The sequence below is a fragment of the Podarcis vaucheri genome (genome assembly GCF_965113315.1).
Source record: "Podarcis vaucheri genome assembly, chromosome: 3".
In the NCBI taxonomy this organism is placed as follows: Eukaryota; Metazoa; Chordata; class Lepidosauria; order Squamata; family Lacertidae; genus Podarcis; species Podarcis vaucheri.
Window position 1 is genome coordinate 124,633,227 of NC_138761.1, and position 17,919 is coordinate 124,651,145.

At 44.7% G+C, this 17,919-nt stretch overlaps 1 long non-coding RNA gene across 1 annotated transcript in view; it reads left to right on the plus strand.

Moving 5' to 3' along the window:
- Window positions 1-263: 263 nt before the first annotated feature.
- LOC309528893 overlaps window positions 264-17,919 on the plus strand; it is a 62,245-nt gene continuing 44,589 nt past the window's right edge. Inside the window, exon 1 of the long non-coding RNA XR_014217965.1 lies at window positions 264-395. This is a non-coding gene — a long non-coding RNA (uncharacterized lncRNA). The remainder of the gene's footprint in view (window positions 396-17,919) is intronic.

Here is a 17,919-nt window from a genome sequence, read left to right on the forward strand (position 1 = left end):
GGCATGATGGCAAGTATCCAGAAAAAAAGGTATGCCTGGTGCCAAACTTGTGTAAGAATAATGATTTAATAATCAGCCCCATTGCTTTAACGGCCCCCTTTTTTTTATAAACCACTTTCCCCTTTATTGTAACTAATCTCATTAAATAGGGTTCATTGTTTCTCTGTCACTGTCAGACAACAGGCTCTTTCAAGAAGAACTGTGCCATGGATTGGATTGCTCAACAGGATTTGAAAGAAGCAATAGCAACATCCTGATAAAAGGTTGGATTGAATATCTTTTGCCATTGGAGGGGAAACGGAGGGCTTCCCATGTTTGTCATTTTGTGTGCCATTTGGGGCTGCCTCTCAGTAAACCTTCTGTGAAATCTTATGAGAGTCTGAGATTTTTGGAAGGTGAGTAACAGAAGTGATTGATGTGAATGTGTGTGATGATATAAACCTTGTGGCAGAATGACAAAAGGGTAGCTCAGTCACCAGGGCTAATGTGAGGAAGGATGTGGTGACGGCCAGCAGGTAAACTGCCTAACAGCCAGATCCGGTGTTCCTTGTATTCAGTGGGAAGGCTGTAGCAGACTATTCAGGGTAGTGGCTAATGTGGTTATATATATATATATATATATATATATATATATATATATATATATATGCAGGTTTTGGTGTCTTCGGGTGTCTTCCCGTGTAAGAGTCGGGGTGTCTGGGCGACGTTTCGACGAGGTCTCACTCGTCATCTTCAGGCTGGTGCTTTCGGCTTCTTGTTACTGGAACAGAGCAGAATCTGGTGTTTGAGTTCCTATAAATACTGTTGAGGGGTGTGGTGTATAGCCTCCAACGTTCTGGGCAGAGAGGAAGTTCCTAGATTAGTGTGCCTTTTCTTCTTTTGTTCCTTAATTAATTGAGGGATATCTTGAGTGATTTCCTCTCTGCCCAGAACGTTGGAGGCTATACACCACACCCCTCAACAGTATTTATAGGAACTCAAACACCAGATTCTGCTCTGTTCCAGTAACAAGAAGCCGAAAGCACCAGCCTGAAGATGACGAGTGAGACCTCGTCGAAACGTCGCCCAGACACCCCGACTCTTACACGGGAAGACACCCGAAGACACCAAAACCTGCATTCCTGTACCCGTATATATATATATTGGTATAAAGGTAAAGGTAAAGGTACCCCTGCCCGTACGGGCCAGTCTTGACAGACTCTGGGGTTGTGCGCCCATCTCACTCAAGAGGCCGGGGGCCAGCGCTGTCCGGAGACACTTCCGGGTCACGTGGCCAGCGTGACATCGCTGCTCTGGCGAGCCAGAGCCGCACACGGAAACGCCGTTTACCTTCCCGCTAGTGTTGTTGTTGTTGTTTAGTCGTTTAGTCGTGTCCGACTCTTCGTGACCCCATGGACCAGAGCACGCCAGGCACTTCTGTCCTCCACTGCCTCCCGCAGTTTGATCAGACTCATGCTGGTAGCTTCAAGAACACCATCCAACCATCTCATTCTCTGTCGTCCCCTTCTCCTTGTGCCCTCCATCTTTCCCAACATCAGGGTCTTTTCCAGGGAGTCTTCTCTTCTCATGAGGTGGCCAAAGTATTGCAGCCTCAGCTTCACGATCTGTCCTTCCAGTGAGCGCTCAGGGCTGATTTCCTTCAGAATGGAGACGTTTGATCTTCTTGCAGTCCATGGGACTCTCAAGAGTCTCCTCCAGCACCATAATTCAAAAGCATCAATTCTTCGGCGATCAGCCTTCTTTATGGTCCAGCTCTCACTTCCATACATCACTACTGGGAAAACCATGGCTTTTACTATACGGACCTTTGTTGGCAAGGTGATGTCTCTGCTTTTTAAGATGTTGTCTAGGTTTGCCATCGCCTTTCTCCCAAGGAGCAGGCGTCTTTTAATTTCGTGACTGCTGTCACCATCTGCACTGATCATGGAGCCCAAGAAAGTAAAATCTCTCACTGCCTCCATTTCTTCCCCTTCTATTTGCCAGGAGGTGATGGGCCCAGTGGCCATGATCTTCGTTTTTTTGATGTTGAGCTTCAGACCATATTTTGCGCTCTCCTCTTTCACCCTCATTAAAAGGTTCTTTAATTCCTCTTCACTTTCTGCCATCAAGGTTGTGTCATCTGCATATCTGAGGTTGTTGATATTTCTTCCGGCAATCTTAATTCCGGCTTGGGATTCATCCAGCCCAGCCTTTCGCATGATGAATTCTGCATATAAGTTAAATAAGCAGGGAGACAATATACAGCCTTGCCGTACTCCTTTCCCAATTTGGAACCAATCAGTTGTTCCATATCCAGTTCTAACTGTAGCTTCTTGTCCCACATAGAGATTTCTATGTAAGCGGTCCCTATTTATCTACTTGCACCCGAGGGTGCTTTCGAACTGCTAGGTTGGCAGGCGCTGGGACCGAACAACGGGAGCGCACCCCGCCGCGGGGATTCGAACCGCCGACCTTTCGATCGGCAAGCCCTAGGCGCTGAGGCTTTTACCCACAGCGCCACCCGCGTCCCTATATATATTGGTATAGTCATTGGTTATACGAAGCTTTTTGACATATCACAGATTATGAGAGCCTGGAGCTAATAATAAATACCTGAAATTCAGCTTCCTTCACTGCTGTGTGGCCTCAGTACCCCTTAAGGTTACCAGGCCCTAATGTTGCTGTGACAGTGTTGCTACAAGAGACAGAATTGCTAAATCAGCCTCTTCCACCCTGGGCCCTTCATCTCTTCTGAGCATTGCCTGTCATGACTTGGGGCTGAAGGGGGGCTATGGCATAGAGGGCACCACACTGGGGAAGACTGTCTTATATTCAGGAATTAGCAATCCTATGCCGCTTTAGAATCCTGGCCAGCAACCTCCAGTCCTCTAAACCTTTGGTTTGCCCTGTTTCCAATACTGCAGAGCCCTTTCTTAGGCCAGCTCCCATGTGTCGTTTTGACAAGGACTTCTTATCTTTCCACTATGTCTGGTTTTAATCTGCGACAATGTGACAACTGTCCTTTCCCTCACAGCAGTTGGACTGCAGGCTGTTTAGTTCCTTCAGCCACTGAGCATTCTGTACTACCTCATCACTACAGGCTCAGTATAGAAGTGGCTCACCTAACAGGGGACGAACCACAATACTGACTTCTCAGCATCGGTGTTGCTGCTGTTTAGTAGACGGGGAGAGGTGAGGTGATGGGAAGGTTAGGGTTGTGGTGGGTGCACCACCCGAAGTGATGGATTGGTTCTGCTGATGTATCCTTACACCTGAGATATGTCGGATACAATATGGATAGAAAAACTTGATTGATAGCCTCTGTGGGTTGATTTTGAAATGTAATGTGAACTTTGATGCTGTTTTGAGAAAAAAACAGATATTGAAACTGTGGTTCATCAGTGAGTGGAAAACCTCAGAAATATGGGTTGCTCTTGACAAATCATGTTATCATGGCTCCATCTTGGCCAAAAGGAGATTGCTTCATCTACCATGTTAGAATGGTAATTGAAATCTGTCCTTTCTTGAGTCTTCAACAATACTTCCAGCCTCTTATATTCATATACAGTGGTACCTCAGGTTAAGAACTTAATTCATTCTGGAGGTCCGTTCTTAACCTGAAACTGTTCTTAACCTGAAGCACCACTTTAGCTAATGGGGCCTCCTGCTGCTGCGCCGCCGCCATGCAATTTCTGTTCTCATCTTGAAGCAAAGTTCTTAACTCGAGGTACTATTTCTGGGATAGTGGAGTCTATAACCTGAAGCATCTGCAACCTGAGGTACCACTGTAGAAATAAATGCCTATATAATGTAGGGTTGCCATGCATCCAGAATTTCCTGGACAGAATACTGTAGTCAGAAACAGTTCCCAGGTGGAATTTGCTAAAAATGTCTGGGAACAAACCGTGTTGGCACTGTCGTGTTTGGCGATTTTCCTCAAAAATTTCTTTTCCCTCCCTGCAAATAATAACTTTTATTTTAGAGCTTCTTAAAACAGCACAGGTTGTTTGAATCAAGTATATTAGATGGGTTTGGATTATTTGATTGAAATGTTTCATGGGCCACCCGAGTCCCAGGCCCCAATCCAGGGTTATGAGCAATATGATAAGTTTCTTGCCATACTCCACACCATCAAAAGCCAATTCAAGTAAAAGCTATTATCTTACACATGATGTCACTACTGTGCCATAAAGGTATATTGCAAATATATTAGGAACTATACCATGAATACTTTCAGAATTACACTAACAACATATAGCCTTCTCCTATGTCAGTGGTATTGTAAGTAAGAAGAATGTGAGTTTATATAATCATAGCACAAGCTATTTCGAAGTATTGGTGAGCTGTTGTGGACTCACATATCCAAGGTTGGGTTTGTAGTAACCATTGGGTGTGATCTACATTATTGTTACAAGAGGTCAATGGTTTTCAAACTGTGGGTCTCTTGGGAGTTGATCAGGAGTTCCTCAGTGAGAAGATGACAATATTCCTTCAAAAGCAGCTTCTCCATGAATACTATTTTTTCCCCAGCAATGCCAACTGCAAGGCAATAATGTGGTCCAAGAGGTCTGGCCACCATTCTTCACAAACTGGCTGTCTGCTCTAGGGCAGCCTTCAAGATGTTTTGGACTACAACTCCCATCAGATCCAGCCAGCACAGCTGGAGCTGATGGGAGATGTTGTTCAAAATGGCTGGAGTTTGGCGGGGGCTGCTGCAGAATATGCTGTAGAACACTGAACAATACACAAGTGTACCTTGGCAGACTGCTCAATGTGGAAAGGGTTCCCAGAAGGTAGAAAACTGAAAGATCGCACAATGTATATAGCAATCAGTGGAGGTATTTGGGCTTTCAAATTTCAGCAGCGCCCTGTGTGACACCAAAAATTGGTGTGTGCGCTCTCTCTCTCTCTCTCTCTCTCTCACACACACACACACACACCTCACCTTCCATTCTAAGTCATTGTTGTGACGTCCCTCGTGCGGGCAAACTGGTTGTGCTCCCTTAAATCTGTCTCTGTAGCAATAAAGCACCACCCTCCTTTATATTTGTCACTTCCCTTTGGAATCCAAGTGGTCTGATTCTGAAAGCTACTGAAAGGTGAGAAAGGAAGAACCACAGATAAATGGAGAAAACAGAGTGAATCGCAGATGGAGCTCTTGTAACAACAGGAAAAAACCACAGACTTTAAGCGGCTTAAAAATAACTGTCTTGTTACATCACAAGAGCTTTATCCTTTCAGGTATTAAACCAAAGGGCAACAAGGGATCAGCTCTTTTTATATCCGCAAATATCTTAAAATTCAGCTTAATGGATCAAAAGGAAACATGCAACAAATCCTATTTCGAGGGTGCAAATTCTTTCCAGAATGACTAAAACTCTAGAACCTGTTTTAAAATATTTATTTGAATATGTGCTTCCTCATCTTTGTCCAATCTGTTTTCATGACTGCAACGGGCTGGGCAGAGTGTTTGGGTGTGTTTTAAATGTGCTGCCTACTTTTAATATTTGGGGTTGTTTTAAAATTTAAGGTTTTAAGTGCCACCCAATCCTTATCCCTGCTCCTGCCAAGCTATGCCCTCCAGTAAAAGCAGGATTCATCCTTGGTGGCCATTCTGCAGCCAAATACCAAGTTCAGCACTGCCCCTGCTCCAGAGATTTTTTGCATGGATGAGAGTGCAGGCCCAGGATTTTTCTAATAACTTTTTTTTTAAAAAAGTCATTGAGCCTACAGTATTATGATTTCTAGCCATGGTGAAAAAAGTTGGAAACACAGGCGAATGTTCATACTTTATTAATTATTTTGGTACACTGCTATAATAAACCACTCTTGATTATTGTACTCTTCTGGGCATATGAACAATGCCAGAATGTCAGTTTTACATTAAAAGGATGCAGTTTGTGAACACTAAGTACTGAAATAAAATGTGTGTTTAATTAAGACTTTAATCTTTCCTGAGCTCAATTAAAAAATAAAAAGGTTGGGGGGGAATTGCATCCCTATAGGGGCCGATAATACTTTCCTAAAATGATTCCTATTCTTATGATGTTTATTAGTAAACATCCGTTTGGGTGAGTAATTAACTAGAATGTTTGGAGATTATTTTACTTCTGCTAATTGTGCTCTCAAGTCTAGATGATCATTAAACCAACAATGCAATCTATTTATTCTGCTGAGCCAAGAAATTAAACGGGCTTCTTATTCCATCAATACTGAGATAAACAGGACAAGAGTACCACTCAAGCTTAAGGTTAGTACTTAACATTTGTCTGAATTTTCCTCAACGGTCTGTCTGTTTGTTGGCCTAAGGATATAAAGTAATAGACACAATTCTAGGAGGGAAATGAAGGCTTATGTTGAGTCCACTTTGCAAATTCTGTAGCATAGTTCTTGGCATCTTTTATCATTCCCACTCTCCCTCTGATGTCTCTTCTCTTCACTTTCTGGGGGCATGATCCATCCTGTCATTGAAGCGTATGCAGTGGAACCTTGGTTCACGAACAGCCTAGTTCACGAACAATTTAGAACCCGAACGTCACAAACCTGGAAGTGAGCGTTCCGATTCTCGAATTTTTTTTTGGAAGTCGAATGTGTACTGAGCTTCCGTTTTTATTGCTGCGCTTCTGTTTTTAGAGAGATTGCACTGATAGGGCTGGTGAGGAGAAGCGTCCAGGCAGCGCTTAGCAGCCCAGCCGCTTTGGTGAGAGAGTTTTAGAATGTTTTGGTTTTGAAACAGACTTCCGGAATGGATTAAGTTCAAGAACCAAGGTACCACTGTCATAGGGTCAGCATCCCTCCGATGAAAATAGGGACATTCTTGCAAGTAGATAAATAGGTACCGCTCCAGTGGGAAGGTAAATGGCATTTCCGTGCACTGCTCTGGTTCACCAGGAGCGGCTTAGTCATGCTGGCCACATGACCTGGAAGCTGTACGCCGGCTCCCTCGGCCAATAAAGCGAGATGAGTGCCGCAACCCCAGAGTCGGTCACGACTGGACCTAATGGTCAGGGGTCTCTTTACCTTTACCTATGGGGTTGCGGCACTCATCTCACTTCAGGCCGCTATATACACATATACACATAAACATCCACTATATACACATATACACATAAACAGCCGCTATATACACATATACGTCTGCCACCTCGGGCCAATTACAACCTCTCCAGCTAACATTCCTCACAGAATTGTGGTAAAGAAAAGGTGTGTGAGGGAAAGGATCATGCACAACACCTTCAACAGATAAATGGAATGAAATAAAATTTTAGCTGGAAGCTAACTTGAGTCCCTGTCAGGAAAAAGTTCAGGATCTAGCAATGACAGCCATGAAAACTGAGAATGATCAGGAACATACCAAGAGAGTAAATCCTGTTGAACTTAGTGGGTCTTACCTGTGAGTGAGAATGCTTAGGACTGAGGTGTAAAGGCTGCAGTCTTTACTCAGTTACCCGGGAGTAAGCTCCATTGAATACAATGGGACTTGCTTCTGAGTAGACATGTAAAGGCTTGCAGTGTAAGGCTCAATTTACAATAAAGGAATAAACACTCCACGTGTTTCCTAAAAAATTGCTGGCTGCTGAACTGTTGCATTTAAAGAATAGGAAAGGCTTCATATGTCAGCTTCACCATTTCCTTCTTTTGGTGCAAGTCCACACACACACACACACACACACACACACACACACACGTACAGAGCAAAGGCTCCTGTTTCCAAAAACAACAGGAGGGAGAGGTCTGATCTTGGCACTGCTTTTAATTGTTCTCTGAGATGTGGAGGGGAAGAAAAAGGAAAAAGAAGAAGATAAAGGGTATTCCCTTTCCTACACACCCAAACACATGAGGCATGACACTGCAACTCCTTCGCTGCTCACTGGGCTGCTGTACATCTTCTTTGGCGATCACTGGTGATATTTGCTTCTTCCAGTGCACAGATATTAGTTCGCCTGTCTTCCCAAGGGATGTGTAAAATTTTTCGGAGACACCTTTGATGGAATCTTTCAAGGAGTTGGAGATGGCGTTTATAAGTGGTCCATGTTTCACAAGCATATAGGAAGGCTAGTAGTACAATAGCTTCATAATCAAGCATTATGTTTTCCCTGCAAATGTCCCGGTCCTCAAACACTCTGCACTTCAATCGGGAGAAAGCTGCACTTGCAGAGCTCAGGCAGTGCTGCATTTCGGCATCAATGTTGGCCCTCATGGAAAGATAACTGCCTAGGTAGGAGAAGTGATCGACATTTTCCAATGTTACACCATTGAGTTGGATTTGTGGCGCTGCAGAGGGGTTATTTTGTACTTGTTGGTGCAGCACTTTGGTTCTTTGACGTTGAGTGATAGGCCAAGCTTTTCATAAGCTTCTGCAAAGATATTTAGGATGGTTTGGAGGTCATCCTCTGAGCGAGCTCACAATATGTTGACATTTTCCCTGAAAGTGCCCAAGATGAGCAGCTAAATCTCTCCCCTCCTCGACTCAACAGGGACTGTCGGCTGGCTCAGCTTTTTAGACTGATGCCCTGCTCCTAAACACACTTATGTAGAAAGAAGTAATAATAAGGAACCAAGGCTTACCCAGCTTTGAGGTGTCCTGCTGCGCTCTGGCAGGATCCTAGAGGCCTCCCACCTCCTCCTCAAAGCTGGGCAACCACTAGGTTTTGGGAAGGAGGCCAGAGGACTCTAGGAGCCTGTCAGAGCACACATGCCTCCTTCCCAAAGCCTACTGGGCTACCTTCAACCAGTCTGGGACTCTGAGGGAAAACGTAAGAAGCCAGGATGCCTTATGAGGTTTGAGGGCTGTCCCGGCATTTTCAGGACAGTTGGAGACTATGGCATACAACTCAACAAAATTCTATAGCTCCCTACAAAGACACATAACCATAAGCTCAGTTCACACACGCCTGAAGTGTCACAGCTAGGACCAACCCAAAACATTTTGGCACCTAAGGCGAAACAAAAAATGGCATCTCGCCCCTCCAGGGAAGATGCCAGAGGGAAGACCTACTATCGGGAACAGGGGGAAATAAAGGTCTACAATGGGAACAAGCGGGTGAATGAAGATCTACATCAGGAACGAGGTAGGGAATCAAAGCAACATTACCTGGTGGCTGAATTGGGAATCATCCCTAGGGATGAGAGGAGACCGGCAGCACCTCCTATTTGCCAAGAGGCCACTTTAGGTGACATACAGGGGCTGCCAAGAGGCGGCACATCCAGCCTCCCAAGAATGCACCATAGCTGTTCCTGATACTGTGGCAGCAATGGGCAATGCATTCCTTGGAGGCCAGATCTGGTGCCGCTGTGGATCCCACCACCTGAGCTGGTTGGCTCACCTTGCCTCATGGGTGGACCAGCCCAGGGCACAGCCATGATTGAAAATAGGAGGTCTATTGTATTGTCTATTCTCTTCTTTTTCTTTCTTTATTTCCTCTTTCCCCCCCTTTTTCTTCCCTTTTTTCTTCTTTTTTTCTTCTCTTTTCTTCTTTTTTCCCTTCCTTTTGTAGTGCTTAAATTGTTGGAAAAGCAATAAATATTATTTTTAAAAGGAAAAAAAAAGAAAATAGGAGGTCTATGCCAACTACCCTCCTCCCGGGCATCTTCTAGCCCAGGTACAAGCTACTCAAACCCAGAGCTTGGCTGTGTCATGTACCCTAGAACTTAGTTCTTCTAGTTTCACAAAACTCCTCTTCCAGAAAATTGCCTCACTAATTTCCACTGATCTAATGGATCTCCATATTTCTTTCCTCCAAACATTATGTTCCTTGGTATTCTTCCATTTTTGAGTGTTTTCTACTCTATTACCATCCTTTGAGCAGGCTGCTAACCCTTCGTGATTTTAATTCACATGACTACTTCAAGATAATAAAGATCTTTTTTTATGACCAATATTTATGTCCCACTTTGCTAGCTAAGATGTTCAAGGCAGCTAAACAGCAATCCAATAAAAATATAATAAGAATCATGATTTCAAAATTAGAGCATTAAAATTAATAGTCCCACTTACTTAAACAAAATAAGAATAAAATAGCAGCAATCTGATTTCAAATTGCAATTTTAAAATCAGTACCTAAAAAAGCCCATTGCAATAAACAGTCCTTTCTGCCCATTTAAAGCACACCAGCAGTGGGGGTTACCAGACTTTGCTCAGATGTTCCAGCTTCCAAGTACCATAGTTTAAACAGCACCACCGTGAACTCGTTCCAGAAACAAATTTGATAGCCAGTGTAGTAGATAAAAAAAAATCAAGGTAATATGGTTTGTAGTTTCCAGTTAGATCTGGCAGCAACTTTTGAACCAATTGTCATTTATATTCAAGGTCAACTCCACACAGAGAGTACTTTTCAATAATCTAATAGCAGTTATAATCAATAAGTGACCATAATGAAATATATGAAATAATAATAATAATAATAATAATTTATTATTTGTACCCCGCCCATCTGGCTGGGTTTCCCCAGCCACTCTGGGCGGCTTCCACAGAAACCAAAAAACACTAAAATATCATACATTAAAAGCTTCCCTGAATAGGGCCGCCTTAAGATGTCTTCTGAATGTCAGGTAGTTGTCCATCACCTTGACATCCGATGGGAGGGCATTCCACAGGGCGGGCGCCACCACCGAAAAGGCCCTCTGCCTGGTTCCCTGTAGCTTCGCTTCTCGCAATGAGGGAACTGCCAGAAGGCCCTCGGCGCTGGACCTCAGTGTCCGGGCAGAACGATGGGGGTGGAGACGCTCCTTCAGGTATACTGGGCCGAAGCCGTTTAGGGCTTTAAAGGTCAACACCAGCACTTTGAATTGTGCTCGGAAACGTACTGGGAGCCAATGTAGGTCTTTCAAGACCGGTGTTATGTGGTCTCGGCGGCCGCCCCCAGTCACCAGTCTAGCTGCCGCATTCTGTATTAGCTGTAGTTTCCGAGTCACCTTCAAAGGTAGCCCCACGTAGAGCGCATTGCAGTAGTCCAAGCGGGAGATAACTGGAAGCATGCACCACTCTGGCGAGACAGTCCGCGGGCAGGTAGGGTCTCAGCCTGCATACCAGGTGGAGTTGGTAGACAGCTGCCCTGGATACAGAATTGACCTGCGCCTCCATGGACAGCTGTGAGTCCAAAATGACTCCCAGGCTACGCACCTGGTCCTTCAGGGGCACAGTTACCCTATTCAGGACCAGGGAGTCCTCCACACCAGCCCGCCCCCTGTCCCCCAAAAACAGTACTTCTGTCTTGTCAGGATTCAACTTCAATCCATTAGCCGCCATCCATCCTCCAACCGCCTCCGGGCACTCACACAGGACCTTCACCGCCTTCACTGGTTCTGATTTGAAAGAAAGGTAGAGCTGGGTATCATCTGCATATTGATGGACACCCAGTCCAAACCCCCTGATGATCTCTCCCAGCGGCTTCATATAGATGTTAAAAAGCATGGGGGAGAGGACGGAACCCTGAGGCACCCCACAAGTGAGGGCCCAAGGGTCTGAACACTCATCCCCCACCACCACTTTCTGAACACGGCCCAGGAGAAAGGAGCGAAACCACTGTATAACAGTGCCCCCAGCTCCCAACCCCTCTAGACGGTCCAGAAGGATGTTATGGTCGATTGTATCAAAGGCCGCTGAGAGATCCAGCAGAACTAGGAAACAACTCTCACCTTTGTCCCTAGCTCGCCGGAGATCATCAACCAGTGCGACCAAGGCAGTTTCAGTCCCATGATGAGGCCTGAACCCTGATTGGAAGGGATCCAAATGGTCCGCATCCTCCAGGCGTGCCTGGAGTTGTTCAGCAACCACACGCTCAATCACCTTGCCCAAGAATGGAAGATTTGAGACTGGGCGATAGTTGGCCATACTGGCCGGGTCTAAAGATGGTTTTTTAAGAAGCGGTTTAATGACCGCCTCTTTCAGCGGATCTGGGAATGTTCCCTCACAGAGGGAAGCATTCACCACCCCGCAGAGCCCATCGCCCAGCCCTTCCCGGCTAGCTTTTATAAGCCAGGATGGGCAAGGATCAAGGAGACAGGTGGTTGGTTTCACTCGTCCAAGCAGCCTGTCCACATCCTCGGGGGTAACGGATTGAAATTGATTCCATGCAACTTGACCAGACAGGGCTCCAGCACTCTCCCGCCCCAGCCCTGCTCCCACGGTGGTGTCTAGCTCCTTCCGAATATGAGTGATTTTATCTGCAAAAAACTTTGCAAAATCGTTGCAGGAGATCTTGGGGTCTTTACAAGGCCCCGGTGGTAAAGGTGGTTCCGTTAAATTGCGGACCACCTGAAAGAGTCTCCTGCTACTATTTTCTGCAGATGCAATAGAGGCGGTGAAGAAAGTCTTCTTCGCCGTCGCTATCGCCACTTGGTAGGCTCGACGTTGAGCTCTAACCTGTGTCCGGTCAGATTCGGAGTGAGTTTTCTGCCACCGACGCTCTAGCCGTCTCAGCGATTGTTTCATCGCCCTCAGCTCCGAAGAATACCACGGGGCTGTCCGGGCTCCATGCAATCGGAGAGGGCGCTTCGGAGCCAGACAGTCGATAGCCCTGGTTAACTCCGCATTCCAACGGGCCACCAGGGAATCAGCTGAAAGGCCATCAACATGGGATAAAGCATCCCCTACCACTCTCTGGAAACCATTTGGATCCATTAAGTGGCGGGGGCGGACCATCCGAATTGGTCCCACCTCCCTGCAGAGGGGAAGGGTCGCGGAGAAGTCCAGTTGCACCAGGAAGTGATCTGACCATGGCACTTCTTTGGTTTCATTTTTACTTAGTGTCAGATCACCCACGTCGCTAGAGGTGAATACCAGGTCTAAGGCATGTCCATGACTATGAGTTGGGCCCAACTTATTCAGGGACAGCCCCATGGAGGCCATGCTTTCCACGAAGTCCCGAGCGGCCCCTTGTAAGGTTGTGTCGGCGTGGATGTTAAAATCCCCTAGGACAACCAAACTAGGTGTCTCCAGGAGAACATCCGCCACGACCTGAAGCAGCTCGGACAGGGAATCCTTGGTGCAGCGGGGAGGTCGGTACACCAAAAGGAATCCTGTACTGCCCCTATTGCCCAACTTCCAGAACATGCACTCAGAAAACTGGGTCTTCCCAGTAGGACGCCTGATGCAAACTAATGACTTCCTAAAAATCACTGCAACCCCCCCTCCCCGCCCACATGACCTGGGTTGCTGTGCGTAAGAGAAACCTGGTGGGCAAGCGGCAGCAAGGACAGGCCCATCTGCCTCATTCAACCAGGTCTCTGTCACACATGCCAGGTCAAATCCTCCATCCACAATCAGGTCGTGGATGGCAGTGGTTTTATTCATCATTGACCTGGCATTACACAGCAACACCTTCAGGTTATGTGGGTTTCCCCTGTTGATTCCAGTATCCATCTGGTCAAGGCCAGACCCGGAGGCAGGGATAGTCTTCAAACAACGACTAAACCTGCCTCCTCGGTAATGACATGGTCTGGTCTTAGCGTAACTCCGCCTCCTGCCCATGATCACCGAGATCGGATGTCCCAGTGCTTTCCCCCCTGTGGAACTTGTCCCAGCCATCGTGTTGGCTGGGGCCTCACTCCCAGGCAGCCCTGATCCCGCCCCTTAAAAACAAAACACAAACTATACAGAACCAATAAAACAACAGAAAACAAAAACAGAACAATTATACTAAAATTAGTCCCCAACCAAATATCCATTACACCCACCCACCCCCAACAAGGGAAAAAAGGAGAAGAAAAAAAAGAAATACAAATTTAAATTGCCACCAACTGCTTGAGGACATTTTAAAACACATTGGAACAGGGAAGCAATTGCAGAACACTTCCCAGCTTCCCCAAAAGTTTGTTCCCAATAAGGGCCTGGGCCACACCCCCTGGGCCAGTTGGAGAAGGCCCTGGAAGGGAGCAGGCCCTGCAGTCCTCACCCAGCCGATGAATAGATAGAATGAACCAGCAAATACAACTATAAAACCATCAAACACCTTACCTCTGCAGCAAGTTAGAATTCCTATAGACAAAACGTATGAAACCTTGTAATTGCTGGAAAGGTAACCCACAAGATTGTGTGATAAAGAACTAGTAGAAGACTTTTTGCAATTGGGTGAGACTTACTATCTTAAGTTTCAAACAACAGCCTGCATGACTCCTTATCTAAATTATGTGTTAGTTTAATATGCCTATGTAAAATTGTTATTGTATAAGCATCACTCTGATGACTTTCTGCATTCTTGTGATGGGGGCAGAAGATTTTTGTTTTTTGTTTATCAAGGTTGATAAAAATGTTTTGTGTGTATTGCTTAGAGTTGTAAAACTGCACATGTTTAGAGCATTTGTTGCTTGTTGTTGGGCAGCTGGCAGCCCCAGCTGGAGAGCTGGTGAGGAGGAGGAGAGGCTCTGATGCGCAGGTTCTGGGGGGTGGGCAGAGGGCAGGGCCACCCAAGGCAGAAAGAAAAGGGGAGCAGAGCAGAGCACAAGGAACCTTCACTTTTTAAATTAAAAATGCTTTGTGTGTCCATGTCTCATCTTGCCCCTTTCTAAAATTTATTTATTGGTATATGTTTTTATTTTTCTAAAATAAAATAAAATCAAATCAGGATTAAGGTGTTTTTCTCAAGATGGTGGAGAGTGAGTGTGCTGTGTCCTGTTGGTGGGGACACAGTGGTGGAGGCACTCACCTGTCTTCTGATAGGAAATGCTCTGCAGGGGGGAGGTACAAAAATGTGAGGGTCAAGGAGGGTCAGTTTTGGGGAGTGAGAAATATTGGAGGGTATGCAAAATGTGTTGAGCAATTTACCATTTTGTCAAACGTTTCCACATTTTTTCAGTACCATTTGGAGGCTTGTCCCCCCTCCCCAGCTCCACCCGGTAGTAATACTGCATGAATTGTATCCTAAAGTTCACCAAGAAAATCTGGGTTCCACCAGCTTCAAAGTTTGGTACTTATCCCCATCGGTTTTCACATGAAATCTGTCTGTTCTGTGGAACTTCTCCCCTCCCTTCAAATCAGCATAATGGATAACAAACAACAGAGAAAGAGGAAGAATGCAAAGGAGAGGCCAGCAGGGAGATGCTGTCAGCAGGAAGAGCGGTGGCAGTAACTATTAGGTGATTTCATTCACATATGTCAAAGAGAATTCAGATACTTCTGACAATGAGCAGGCCGCAGAAAGTTCAACTGCTGTATTCCACCTGTTAGGAGATGAGTTTCAGTTTATGTGTCAGCATTTACATTTTCATCACAAGAGAATTTTTAATTTAAGTGCTATCCAACTTTGTCCTGACTTTAAAGAAACAGATGTGCTGGGTACCAGTCTTAAACAGAAGACCAGCTTGTGTGCGTGTGTGTGCGCGCACGCCATTGTTTTTAATGAATGTATTTTTAAAGGATATATCCCACTTTTTCTTAACAAAGAGGCTAACATCAAACATTTTAAAGAAGCATTTATTAATTAAACAATACAATAAAAGAAAACAGCAAAAATATTAAAAACCATTAGTGACTAAAAGGTCTCAATCCAGCCATTAACCTCTCCCAAAGGTTTAACAGACTGGCAGAGTGGATCAAGCAATGGAGTTAAACAGGGGCACTGCAAAGCAAAGGCTTCATAACTAGCAAGACGCTGCAATTCCTACCTTCCCACTCGCTGCACCCACCCCCTAGAATTCATCTAGTGGCTGAAGCAATTGTGAAAACAATTGGTTATCTTGCATTGCTGTGGGGGGTGGGGTGAGGAGGAGACTTCCGGTGCTCACCTTGGAGAGCAGCTCTTTCCAAATAGTATAATTATCTCTTCGTTTGAGTCAAGTCCATACCCAATACCTTGTGCATGGTTTGTTTTGTGCCTGTAAACTTCTCTTTTGCCAGTTGTGTCACATATGAAAGCAGGACAGTGGTGAGCAACTAGGGAAGGGGCCTTTTCAGTGTGCTTACATGATGACTCTTTTAGGTGCCATCAATCTCTGTCGCTGGTTTTATTCCGTGTTGGGTTTTAGTTTCCTATTGTTTTTTACATTTTTACATTTTACTTGTGAGCCACCCAGAGGACTCTTGTCATTAGGTGATATATAAATATTGGAAATTAACGAGTAAAAATAATTTATCTGTCGGAGCGGGGCCTCTGATGTTGATTGTAATGCATGGGAGAGAACAAATGGGCAGAAGCCTGCGTGGAGTGGGGACCAGGCGGGATGATCATATTTATTGCTGAGTGTTTTGTATACACAGGATGTATTTGGGGGGCAGGGATGCTGGAAGACCTATCTTGGTGACTGAGGGGGTGGGTCAGCATGGGAGAGGGAGCCATCAGAGGGCAGCAATTTTTCTCTGGGCTTTAATCTGAAGGATATTATGACCTCTCCTCTTTTAGTGGGGAGGAGCTTGTAGTCTTGCCTTTTTTTGTTAACTTTGTTTTTAGTCTTTTAGCTGAATTATCAAGTTCTTGGGTTTATACTGTTGCCCTCAATTGGGTGTTAATGTAAATCACTTTGAGTTACCTTTGTGAGAAAAATTAGTCACAAATAAAAGTTCATAAGAATAAAATAATAATACATTTTGGGAAGAAATAGTGAGGAGGTCTTTTCGGAGCTGCACCCCTGGTTATGGAATGCTCTCCCAGAGAATCTTAACTTAAGGTTACCAGATGTCACCAGATTTACAAATCTGTCCCCATACAAAATCCATTAAAGTTGAAAGGTTTCCCCAGATTCATTGAAAAAAATATGGTAACCTTATCTTAACTGGATCAACGTGAAGATCTCTCTAGCACCAAATGAAGACCTCTTTGCTCTTTCAAGGTTTTGCTTAATTATGCTTTGGTTGCATTTTAAACAGGGCTCAAATTTGCTTTTTTCCCTTTGCTGGTTTTGGGCTTTTTATTGAGTATATTCAGGTGTGTGTTTCTTCTGGTTTTCTGTTGTGTTTTACGTTGTTTGCATCAGTATTGTTTTAATACTATTGAATTGTGTTGTTTTATTTATCTTTTTTATAAATATTTTTATTGGTTTTTAACATACAAAATTATAAAACATACCACACAATTTGTCACAAATACATTCTTAGTGCACTTCCATAAGCACCTCTAATAATCCTCCGTCTTAATCACTTCTTATGCATTTCCTAACTTAATATTGCCTTTACATCTCTTAACATATCATCTCTCCTTCTCCAGTTTTACAATATTTCTAATATTATTCCTCACAGAACTTCTTGCAAACCTACAAATGTTGTCTGGTCATCACAAATACTTTTCAAATAATCCGTAAATTTACTCCAGTCTTCAGTAAATTTCTGGTCCCACCGTTTTCGCATCCTTCCCGTTAGTTTCTCAAGTTCCACATACAGATGGGTAGCCGTGTTGGTCTGCCATAGTCAAAATAAAAATTTTTTTCTTCCTGTAGCACCTTAAAGACCAACTAAGTTAGTTCTTGGTATAAGTTTTCGTGTGCATGCACACTTCTTCAGATACCACATAGTTCCACATAGTCCATTAATTTCATCCTCCATTCTTCCATCGTTGGTAATTCTTGTTGCCTCCATTTTTGGGCCAATAGTATTCTTGTTGCTGTTACTGCATATAGAAAAAGCTTGCATTCCTTTCTATTTATTTCATTTCCAACAATACCCAAGAGAAATGCTTCTGGTTTCTTTATAAATGTATATTTCAACATTTTTTTCAACTCGTTATATATCATCTACCAGAAACATTTCACCTTTTTACATTAGTGTGTTCTCCTTCATGGAGAGCACGTGTTGCGGTGGGGGCTGCCAGGACACTCCAAAGTTGGGGGGTGGGCTAATTGATCGTTGGCCACTGATGCGATTTGGGGCTTCCCTTGTTGTTGGGAAGAAATTAATGTTGCCATTTATTGATTGACAGCCAGAAATGCTAAAACTCCTTGCACGAGGCTAGGGCTTCCTCTTTTCACCCGTGCAGTGGATTGCCCGTCCCTCCCTCCCTAGAATAGGGTTGT